Source organism: Bactrocera oleae, chromosome 3 (genome assembly GCF_042242935.1).
Source record: "Bactrocera oleae isolate idBacOlea1 chromosome 3, idBacOlea1, whole genome shotgun sequence".
Lineage (NCBI taxonomy): Eukaryota > Metazoa > Arthropoda > Insecta > Diptera > Tephritidae > Bactrocera > Bactrocera oleae.
Genome location: NC_091537.1, coordinates 37379309 through 37388785, shown reverse-complemented (window position 1 = coordinate 37388785; position 9477 = coordinate 37379309). Strand labels below are relative to the sequence as shown.

Sequence of the window (9477 nt, the reverse complement as noted above, 5' to 3'; positions counted from 1 at the left end):
CTAGGAGATGGGAGTTAGTCACCAAACCATTTTGAACCATCTGCAGAAGGCTGGATACAAAAAAAAGTTTGATGTTTGGGTGCCGCATAATTTGACGCAAAAAAACCTTCTGGACCGAATCAACGCCTGCGATGTGCTGTTGAAACGGAACGAACTCGTCCCATTCTTGAAGCGGATGGTTACTGGTGACGAAAAATGGATCACATACGACAATATCAAGCGAAAACGGTCGTGGTCGAAGGCCGGTGAATCGTCCCAAACAGTGGCCAAGCCGGGATTGACGGCCAGGAAGGTTTTGCTGTGTGTTTGGTGGGACTGGAAGGGAATCATCCACTATGAGCTGCTCCCATATGGCCAGACGCTTAATTCTACCATCTACTGCGAACAACTGGACCGCTTGAAGCAGGCGATCGACCAGAAGCGTCCAGAATTGGCCAACAGGAAGGGTGTAGTGTTCCACCAGGACAACGCCAGACCACACACTTCGTTGATGACTCGTCAGAAGCTACGGGAGCTCGGATGGGAGGTTTTATCGCATCCACCATATAGCCCGGACCTAGCGCCAAGTGATTACCACCTGTTCCTGTCCATGGCGAATGCCCTCGGTGGTGTGAAGTTGAACTCAAAAGAGGCTTGTGAAAAGTGGCTATCCGAATTCTACGCAAATAAGGAGGGGGGCTTCTACGAGGAAGGTATTATGAAGTTGCCGTCTAGATGGAAACAGATCATCGAACAAAACGGCGCATATTTTAACTAATTCGGATCACTGTAACACTTTTTATAAAGCATTGAATGAAGAGCAAAAAAGAGGAAGGGAGATATTTGAAATCATATTTAGGTACTCTGTATAAAGAGAAATGTTAAAAACTCATAAAGTATATAAAAACTAGCAATTTTCGAAGCAATAAAAAAAGTAAATAATTAAAAGCTAAAAATTTCATTATTTTTCCTTCATAACAACCTCTAACAAGGACAAAGCACAGTGAGAGCAAATATATGTTCGACGGAAAAATATGACAATTATGGAGAGTCAAATTGAAAGCTCCAACAAATATAGGTATGATGGTAATGTGGTCAGAAAACAGCTTCAAAATAAAATAGATTCAAATCGATATGGAGGCTTGGAAAAATGCATATTTAATCTAGTGTTAACTTGAATAAAAAACACAAGAAATTGTGATGGTAACGTTTCAAATCAATTTCCAGATTTTATAGAACAAGTTGAAAATATTATACCGTCCATTATAGGAGTTATATAAAACAGAAATGTGTAGGTAGGAATAGAGAGGCTATACATATGCATGCAAATGTAACTACAATTCTTACAACTAATTTTGAGTAGAAATATACTGGTAACCATTTAATGTATAATTTAAAAACTTATACTTTAGAGGGTAGGTTAGCTCTAGATTAACAAAGCATACCAGGCGAGCAAAGAATTTACAATTTTTCAATAGAAATCCGCAACCATTCGATATTAGTACAAATTATCATCAAAATAGGCAGCCAGTGCCATCAAAATTACGGAAAAATTGTAACTCGCAAAATAATACAAATCAACAAATTGAACAAATGGAAATAGGAAACTCCAGCGTACCCCTATGAAATCTTTAAAATTTATAATTGATACAAGAGTAGAGTTTAGTTTAATTAAATTTTAATCTAAAGATGATTTCAGCGACTTTTAAAGTGTATATTTAAAAAGAAATTTGATCGCCTCATAGGAAATAATATTTTAAGGTATTTAAATTGCATTATTGACTTTCTTAAGAAACAGTTCATTACAAAATTCGCTATTCATGACATACGACTTGATTTAGTGGAAAAAGTACACAAAACTTGGGTCCTTCGATTTCGTTCCAGCAAAAGAAGTCGTGGAGGCCACATGAATGACTTTATATTCAGAACTTAATTGTATCGATTGTACTTCACATTAAATAAAAAACATTTGAATTTCCTTAACAATTAGTGTTTATTTTTTTTTGAAATCATATCACTCTTATTCTTAAATTCTGACAGGATCCATTCTTGATAATAGTATGTCCGGTGACTTTATACCGCATATATCGGCCAATATGTGAGTTGAATATAACAGAGCGTGATTCACTCATAACAGTGGATCTTTGTACCTAAAATGGATAAAATTGGGCTAAAACTTGACCTAGCCCTCATATAGCTAATATCACTATTTGTATGTGAGTCCATATACTAATTATAATGGTTTTCCTTATTCTAACAAATTTTATGCCGGTCAGTGAGTATTATTTGTATCTAAAAGTGATTCAAAATATGTTCTCGAGTATGCCTGAGCAATGTCAAAATTAATACAATCAGCCTGTCCCTTCCTCCACCCATAAAATACCCCATAAACTGATTAAGGTCTTCCCACCTGTATTTAAACTGTTCAGGTTGGTCAAAATGTGTGATATTTTAATGGAACTAAATAGACAAGCTTATTTAAAAATGATTTGATTAAGCGCTGAATTAGATTGGAATTGGTCTATACCTTAGTCTAAACCTCATATCCATAATATTGTGACTAACATGGATGATAGAACAAAATCGAACCGACAATAAATTGCCAGTAGCACCTAGTCAGCGAATTCGTAGTTGTCAGAATGTTCTAAAGGTGAAGATTAATATACTATATAAGGGCTACCGGATTGTGCAGTAAAAGACAGTTCTAGTTAGAGTATTGTTGTGTTTAGAGCAAGAAGTTGTAAGCTCGAATAACGAGCAATAAGTGTTAAGTTGTTGGAATTAAAAGTAAAGATAAGTGTATAGCCAATAAATCAGGACTTTTATTTAACAATTATTTATCGAGAAATCCGTTACAATATCATGAATCCTCCGTTTGACGTTTTTACACATCATCTCAATATATTAAACTTAGCCTCTTCGGTCGAGCTCATTTGAAGATGTTTTTAATATAATTTTAGCTGCCGGGAACTAAAATATAGTAATAAAACTAAGTTAAATTTTATTGCAATTTATTCAAGATTTCCTCGAATAATGGATGTTTAATTCTTTCGCAATATTTTGTAATATAAAGTTTTGCCAGCTGAAGGAATTTCCGGGCTTTCATCGTTGCAACTTGCAAGAGAAAAAATGTTCGGTTACACTCGAGCTTGGCCCTTCCTTACTTGTTTAATATAAAGTTTTGCCAGCACTTGAAGGAGTTTCCCGGGCTTTGATTCTTGCAATTTACAAGAGTATAAAATGTTCGGTTATACCCGAACTTAGCTCTTCCTTACTTGTTTAGTAGTTACTTAAAATTGCATTTAAATATAATTTTAAATAATTTTTACATACATAAATATAAAGGTATATTGCAAACTAAATTTCCCATCTTATAATCAGGTTTTTGCTTCACACTTATAAACGTACTATATTATTATATTATTATTTTTTTGTTAAAAGGTTATTAATTAATTGTTATACTTTTTTTAATTTACAATAATAATTAAATTAACTTCCTAATTCTTAATATTTGCACATTATGTATATATATCACACATGTATTATAATTAAACAATGATATTTTGAATTTATTTATTTATTAAGTTTTTTAATTTAAGAACTAAAATGGTGGTATTGAATTCCAGCTTGAGAACATTCTATCCATGTTAAAATTTCGGCTAATGACATTTTCTTACCAAACAAAAAATTTTAGGTTAAGATGAAGAAATCTTCCATTTTAAACTTTGTGTTTAAATGACTGAGAAGAAACAATTCTTAATAAAAATTTTAATATAAAAAGAATATACACATATTCAACATAGAAACATACAATAATGGCTAGTTATGATTAAATTATTCCTAATAACGTTGTCAAATATCTCGCTTCGCTTTTTTGCTCTTCATTCAATGCTTTATAAAAAGTGTTACAGTGATCGGATTTAGTTAATTGCGAAGAATTCGGACAGCCACTTTTCACAAGCCTCTTTTGAGTTCAACTTCACACCACCAAGGGCATTCGCCATGGACAGGAACAGGTGGTAAACACTTGGCGCTACGTCCGGGCTATATGGTGGATGCGATAAAACCTCCCATCCGAGCTCCCGTAGCTTCTGACGAGTCATCAACGAAGTGTGTGGTCTGGCGTTGTCCTGGTGGAACACTACGCCCTTCCTGTTGGCCAATTCTGGACGCTTCTGGTCGATCGCCTGCTTCAAGCGGTCCAGTTGTTCGCAGTATATGGTAGAATTAAGCGTCTGGCCATATGGGAGCAGCACATAGTGGATTATTCCCTTCCAATCCCACCAAACACACAGCAAAACCTTCCTGGCCGTCAATCCCGGCTTAGCCACTGTTTGGGACGATTCACCGGCCTTCGACCACGACCGTTTTCGCTTGATATTGTCGTATGTGATCCATTTTTCGTCACCAGTAACCATCCGCTTCAAGAATGGGACGAGTTCGTTCCGTTTCAGCAGCACATCGCAGGCGTTGATTCGGTCCAGAAGGTTTTTTTGCGTCAAATTATGCGGCACCCAAACATCAAACTTTTTTTTGTATCCAGCCTTCTGCAGATGGTTCAAAATGGTTTGGTGACTAACTCCCATCTCCTGGGCGATGTCACGAGATGCCATATGCCGGTCTAACTCGATGTATTCCATGATTTGATCGGTATTTGTCGTCACAGGTCTTCCGCCGGCTGGCTTATCCATGGTGTCGTTTTCACCGGCTCTAAATCGTCGAAACCATTCCTCCGCGGTTCGAAGTGATAGAGTACCATCCCCCAAAACACCATTAATCTCACGAAACGTTTCTCTAGCGGATTTGCCTTTAACGAAGGAACTCCATGTTTACACGTCTTTAACTGTTGAACGCAATATCCAAACTAATCATGCATAGCGTTGTTTTGTAGGTTATGTCAAGACGTTTCAAATTATGTATAGTGTTGCCAGATACGAGCTCTGTAGCGCTTTGTACATAGCCACGAAGGGAGATATTTGACAACCTATATATTACTTATTATAATGCCGATATATGGCTTCAATGACATATAACATCTAGAAGAGATATATATTTTCCATACTCACTTGTATTCAGTAAGTTGTCATTACCTCACACAAGGACAAAGAACGATAGTTCAAGTACAAGCGGTATAGCTCAGTGTTCACATCTTGAAGTGAGGCGATTATCGTACCAGTACCGTAGAACTATCGTACATGAAACGAATTTATCGTACTTTTAAAAAGAATGACTATAATTATTTTAATTATTGCTAATTTTTGCAATTTTTCTTGGAGGTGTAATGTCCAAATCAACATCAGTTGGTTTAGTATTATTTATTTCTTCGGAATCTTCACGTAAATAACTCATTTTTCACTTTACAGCTACAGAGTGAAAATGATAGTTTATATATAGTTTATAGCTAATGAATTAAAGTTTTCGATTGACATACTTATTCATTAATATAAAAACACAATCATTTAATATAGAAGCATAATCGCGTTGAGCTTCCAGTTACATTTTTTTTCGAATTACTATTTTAAATCTTGAACGCGAGCACGCTAGCTCAATACAATAACAAGAAAAACAGCCAACATTCGAACACTAAATATGCAAAGTCTGTGAAGTCTGAACATAATCGTAATCAAACCACAATATCGATATTATTTGTTCGTTGAACGAATCAGTAGATGGCGTTGTGAACAAAAAGACGGAAAAAATATTTGCTAGCAGTAAGAGCCAAGAGCTCGCGCCTTCTCCTCTTTTTTCCTATAAAAAAAAAATCGCCCAATTGTCTGCGAGGGTAGAAATAAGAAACATTTTTAATGCATCATAATGAAAATTATCGTACAATCTGCGTACGATAATGGTATCATATCGTACATCGTACGTAGGCATGAAATTATCGCATATGTACGATAATTATCGTACGGTTGCGATCACTGGTAAAGCTTCATCACAGCTTTCATTTTCTTCTCAACGCAGAGCCTCTATGCCCAAATGCGTGTTGGATTGAAATCGGACATCTCATAGTGGACACTATCGAATTCTTGACCATCTTCTCATAGTAGAGTTTCATGAAATATTATTCCTCCGAGATGACAGTCTTCTGCGTATAAAAAGCAGTGTTGATCGTTACCTTCAGGTGGTGTGCTTGAAATGACATAGCACATTCTTAAGCTTCCCGGCGTCGCGCGCCGCACCGCTGTTAGAAAGGGCGCTTTGGTTTCTTGAAGATATTACTGATTTTCTTTAGAGGCACACCCTATGTAACGTTATTTGACGACACATCAGCGAAATGCTAAGTGTTGAATGTTACCTAAAAACACTTAAAAAATACACAAAGTAAATGAATAAGTAGTTAATTTAAGCATTGCGCAGCCATATCACCATTCAGCCAATATCCCCAATGAACCATTCGGCAGACAGACGGAATTCCTCTGTTACATACATACTTCGTGCAAGGTGAAACAGAAGTGTTGCGTTCTCATTGACCTGTTTCAAAAGATGATCGTTGCCCACCACGATGACACAGTCCTGCAAGAGATCGCATACGCCGTTACTCACAGTGGCGTCAGATCTGTGACATCCATCCGCATAAACGCCTTTCGAATCTATAAAACAAAATAAAATAATTAAAAATTGATCAAGCATATCAAAAAAGCGCCCGCTTGCCTCAAATTTTTTTTCCAAATAATGCCGGCCATTGTTGATGGAAAACTATGCATGATGAAAGTTGCTACTCATAATTTGAATTTAAAAACAAAAATTTAACTTTGAATATGTAGTAGTGTAAAAGGTGAAACTTTACTAGTGTAGTAACATAGTGAATTGGTTACCCCCGTCTTGTAGGGTTGCTAGTTCTCCGTTTTATTTTTCATTCACAATAGTTGACAATAACGATAAACCTTATTTTGACAGATGAAAATGTACACCAACTAAAATTATAAATTGTTGTGGAAGTAAGAAATGGCAAACTTTATGAAAAATGTGGTAAGTATTGAGTTAAATATAAGGCAAAATCAAAACTCATTTTGTTTTCAGCTTTTTGGTAATGTCTTCTTAACTTAAAGTAATGAAAAGGATGATGAAAATTTAAACATTGGCTGCTGTAGCCGTTTCATCAAGTTCTTCACCGGAGGATTCCGAAGAAGTACAGTCGGAACATCCAAAATGTTTTGAAACTTTAAAGCTAACTTTAGTTTTACATACATACGTATTTTTTGCAACGAGAAACCGGAAAACTCAAAATTCCTGCTAGAATAATGATCTACATGTAGTATGTATGGTATTTAAGTAATACAATTAGATACCCGCAACTTGCCATATTGTTTGGTGTTACAAGGTTTACCATCATAGCAGAGTGTTCGTCGGGTTGTCGCGAGGATCATATTATATCAATAACGCATGAATTTATTAAATGACCAACTGCAGAAATGTTGGAAAATACTGTCCGGTATTTACAAAGAAAATAAAATTCATGATATTATTGGCGCTATTGATTGCAATCACAATTAACGCACCAATATAACAAACATAACCACATATGTTTAGATCGGAAAAGAAATTACAATATTGTTCATTGTCGATGCTTAAAAAAGTTGCTTGATACTTACTGCGGTGCTTAGAAGATCCGGATTTTATAGAAAAACGAAAAACAATATGGAAAATTTATTTCCAAATTCTACCTTTATTCTCGGAGACTCAGCGTACCCTGCAAAAATTGCCTTATACCGGTGTCCGACGATTATGGTTCGCTAACACATAATCAAATTAGTTTCAACAAAGCACATTATTCTTCAAGAGTTGTTGTGGAAAATATATATGGCACTTTAAAAGTACGTTTTCGAAAGCTACTTAAGTTTACAGATAAATTAGCAAACGATGACACCACTATTGACCATGAAATTACCGAACTATGAAAAATCGAACCGGAACCAACTACAGAGAGGGAGAGAGTATTAAGTAGAAGCATAAATAACCGTAATTTGTTGCTTCAGCTTTTAACACGAGAAGGAAATTAAATATTTTAAGTCACACTTTATCTTTCTAACACAAAGATATGTTTAAGAATGTATTTAGATATACATATGTATATGTATGTAAAAGGTATTTTTTATAGGACATGTGGTTTTCAAGAGGAAATAAAACGCATATAAGTAATGTTATGATCAAGAATTTAGTTTTATTGTAAAGATAAAGGTTTGCCATTATGTTAGAAAAATGATTTCAGGCAAGGCACGACTGCGGCTAAATTCCAGCAGAGAGCCCCAATTTTCAAGCAATTTTTACAGCAAAAGAGACCGTATGTCAGCAATAACGCGCCGAATATTTTCTTCCAAAGCGTCAATCGTCTCGGGCTCATCTGCGAAGACAAGTGAGTTAACATAACCCCACAATAGTCCAGCGGTGTTAAATTGCACGATCTTGGAGACCACGCCACACGCGAGATAATGCACTCACCAAACGTTTCCTTCAATAAATTTATTGTTTCCTTCGCTGTATGACGTACAGTGCCATCTTATTGGTACCAAAGATCCACATCCTCCAATTCAGGCAGGAAAAGGCATTATTATGGCTTTATAGCGTTCCCCATAGACTGTAACATTACGGTCGGCTTCTATTTTGAAGAAATATGGATCAATGATGCATTACTCCAAATGCGGGTCTTCTTCGAAACTCTCCTGCACACCAGCAATAGCGTCTACGGGGCGCATTGTACGGTATCTCTGAGGATCCGCTTTATCCATTAGGGTAAACGTGGTGCGAAGCCGATCCATGGTTGCTCGAATTGCCGCCCAGTGACCCCACTTCTTTATTATAACTGAAAAAAACAGTTAAAAACTATAATATTAATAATAATTTAAAATAGAACTAAAGTATTTACTTGCCCATAAAACCTTTTGCTTTAATATTATATATCAAATTCTTAACACTTTCCATATTTATTTCACGGTTTCAATTATAGTTCGATCTCTCATTTTCCACACATCGAGCAGATGGTTCCCATTCAATACGATTTTTAGTAAGTATGAATTGCAAAGAAGAAAGTATGCAATTTTAAGCGAACATGGTTTTATGGTAATTGAAGTATGAAACATATGTTCGTGATTCTAAATAGAGAATGTAGATTTTTGGGGAACAGAGTATCAACCATTGTTCCTGATTTAGTTGTGACAATTTTCCGGTCCTTATTCATATCTAAACCAAAGTTAAGTAGTGGCAAGAACGCATCCTCCGCAAAATTTACATTGAAGTCACCATGGTATGTGATCATCACCCCTGCCAAGGAGAGCAGCACCACTTTGAGCGTACATAACTCTGTACAAGTATGAAAACCATGATATGCTCAAGTTTTTTTTTTTGGTTAGGAGATATGTAGATCGCTGCGATGACAAAAATAATAAATTTCCATTTACTTAAGCTGATATCTGATATTTCAGTCAAGCTCACTGTATGTGCAGTGGAATTCATTGCACTCATATGAAAATGGGGAGTGTCAATGTTTAATTAATCGTA

At 35.8% G+C, this 9477-nt stretch overlaps 1 pseudogene; it reads left to right on the top strand.

Annotated features, from left to right (window-relative positions):
• The first annotated feature begins 589 nt into the window (after positions 1-589).
• On the top strand, positions 590-8124 carry LOC118683620 (uncharacterized; annotated as a pseudogene).
• Positions 8125-9477: the final 1353 nt, after the last annotated feature.